General features: G+C 61.2%; 1 protein-coding gene across 1 annotated transcript in view; it reads right to left on the bottom strand.

The window, feature by feature from the left end:
• Positions 1-2,854, bottom strand: part of ARID3A (AT rich interactive domain 3A (BRIGHT-like)) — a gene marked incomplete at its 5' end in the record, with an annotated part of 36,089 nt that overhangs the window by 10,943 nt on the left and 22,292 nt on the right. The gene's annotated exons all lie outside the window — the stretch shown is intronic.

Raw genomic sequence — 2,854 nt, 5'->3', positions numbered from 1 at the left:
GGGGGGGGGCATCAGGATTTTAGAGATGCTTAGGTGGGGCATGGCCGAAGAAAGGTTGGGAACCACTGACAGAGAGTGGGCAGTGGGCAGCCCAGGGAGACAGGGAGGTGGGACAGCCCCGGGAGGGGAAGGTGGTGGGCTTGCCCAGGGAGGAAGGGCAATGGGCTGGCTCAGAGAGGGGAGGGCTGCCCCCTGCAGATAGGCCTGCTCCCCTCTTCTGCCCACCTGACCTTCTATATCCTCTTACCCAGAAGTTCCCAGCCTCAGAGCCTTCAGATCTCAGTGTGGCCTGTCTGGCGCTTTCCTGGCCAAGGGTAGAGAAGGCCCCCTTCAAACCTCCCTCCCTGGCAGGGGGATCCTGGGTATACTTTCTATGCACCCCTCGCCCTGCCCTGCTCACTTGGATCCTCCGTGCCCAGCCTGGCATAGAGTGAGCATCCCATAAACAGTGAAGGCTGACAAGCTACATCTCAGCCTAAGGGTCATGCTTACCGCCCACCCCCCCTTTAGGGATGGGCAAAGGGAGACTGCAGAGTGTGACCTGATGGAGGAAGGTTCGAGGGAGGGGCCAGCTTGCCTGTCCCACGGGGCCTGGGCGACGCCGTCCACCTCTGGACATTCTAGAACCACCTCCCGCCACCTTTTCACTGCTTTCTGGTCCTTCCCATGTTGCAAAATCCCCAATGAACTGAGAACCACAGGGAAATGGACCTCAGACCTTCCCCCATCGCCCCAATTTCATTTTCAGCCCAGGGGGGAGAGAGAAAAAGCAACACCAGTGTCAGCACACTCGGCCCGGAGATGTGGTCACAGCGCCATCCTGCCTGGACACCGATTTAGGCTCTGCCTGGTGGGGGTGGGGGTGAACGGAGGAATCAGATCCTCCGGGCTCTGCCGCAAGCAGGCCAGTGGGGCCTGGACGGATGTTTATAGAAGGAGGGGGCTGGGAGAGCACAGAGAGGCATGAGGGTGGGCAGTGAGGGCTGTGGGGGAGATAAGAAAGGGTGGAGAGGTCGTCAGGGAAACAGCAGGAGGGTGGGGTAAGGCTCTTACTTTGTGACCCTCTGTCTGGAGGGCAGCTGGTGAGATGCAGGACATGGTGTCCTGGGTGAAGGGGGTCTGACAGATTCTCTCCCCCAAAGGCCCCCAATTACAGAGAAGGAGGGTCCAAGATGGCAGGGAAGAGAGGGCCTTGGAGCTGGGTTTTGAGAAACACATAGGAGTTTGCTGCCGCCTACCCTCCAGGAGCACTGGTCTTGGTGAAGAAGGCAGGACTGGGCAGAGACCCTCACAGCCCTGGTTGGCCAGGGGCCGGACTGATGTATCTGGGGCCCCCAGCCTCACCCACAGTCAGGGGCAGCTCACAGTACCTTCTAAGTACCTCTAAGACACCGGGTGGCTGGTCTTGGGTAAAATGGGTGGACTCCAGGCCTGGAAACTCTGAACCCCATGGTAGGGGGTAGGAGGGAGGGCCCAGGCAAGTGTGGACAGGCCGATAAAGAGCAGGGGGATCTCTCTGACCACACAGGGGACAGCAGCCCTGGCGGGGGCTGGGCCGGACGATAACACGGTAACATGAGAGGGGCCCCTACCCCGGGGCTGGGTCTACATTCTTCCATCCCAGCACAGGAGGGGTTAACTCAGAGGCTGCAGCCCCCTCCCCTTTCATCTCCTTCCCTCTGGGCCTGACTAGGCCTGTGTTTATAGAAGCTACTGGTGAGGGAGGGGTGGGCAGAGGCCCAGGACAAAGCAGCCGGGGCCAGGCCCCTGCAATGGCCTGAGTGGACCCTGCAGCCCCGCGGGCCCCACCCCTTCCTGCCTCTGTGGCTCCAAGGCCAGGTGCCCTCTCTGGCCTCAGTTTCCTTCTCTGAGCAGCAGGATCATCATAACCCCCAGGGTCAGAGGAATGAGCCCCGCCCTGCTGTGGGCGTTCCTATTCCTGCAACAGGCCAGGGGTCTCCTCCCGGTGGCAGTGGTGGCTCCACGCTGAGGGTGAGGCCCACCAGGCCCCTGCAATGGCCTGAGTGGACCCTGCAGCCCTGCTGGCCCCACCCCTTCCTGCCTCTGTGCCTCCAAGGCCGTGTGCCCTCTCTGGGCCTCAGTTTCCTTCTCTGAGCAGCAGGATTATCATAACCCCCCATGGGAGCCGTTCAGGGTCAGAGGAATGAGCCCCGCCCTGCAGTGGGCGTTCCTATTCCTGCAACAGGCCCGGGGTCTCCTCCCGGTGGCGGCTCCACGCTGAGGGCGAGGCCCCGTGGGCAGGGGACCTCTGGGGGCCCCCTAGCTGCCCCTTGTCCTATCTGAACCTGGGTCACCCCAAATGCCTCTGCTCTCCTCCATTGTTTGGGCCTCAGTTTCCCCACCCACTTACTCACTCACTCACTCAGACCAGTCCCCGCTCCTCATGTCACTGTTCTCAAGGCCCAGACATTTCCTGGTGGGGCCTTGGTTGGTGTCCATCTCACCCCAGACCAGGGGGAAATGAGGGGATGGGCTGCAGTGGCAAGGCATACTGTTGGCACTCAATAAATGCAGCTTGGTATTCAGTATGTTTGGGGCACTGCAATCAGCAGGGACTGATTGTGGCCCATCTTACAGACAGGGGGACTAAGGCCCCGTAGGAGCAGGGGAGGGGCTGTGGCACCAGAGGGCACTCTAAGCCACGAGAGCTTGTAGCCTGCGTGGGGAGCTTCCGGCCTGTTGCCCTAGCGCCCACTTGCCCACTTGCCCACTTGCCCACCTGTGAATCCAACCCACTCTCCAAACAGAGGCCAGCCCCACCCTGTGTGGGGGATCCTGGGAGCCAGGACCCCGTTGTATTCTCCATCTCAGCAGCCAGGGAAAAGGCTGAGCC

This window comes from Myotis brandtii, unplaced genomic scaffold, assembly GCF_000412655.1.
Source record: "Myotis brandtii unplaced genomic scaffold, ASM41265v1 scaffold236, whole genome shotgun sequence".
Taxonomy (NCBI): domain Eukaryota; kingdom Metazoa; phylum Chordata; class Mammalia; order Chiroptera; family Vespertilionidae; genus Myotis; species Myotis brandtii.
This window is presented reverse-complemented; position numbering and strand designations above follow the sequence as displayed.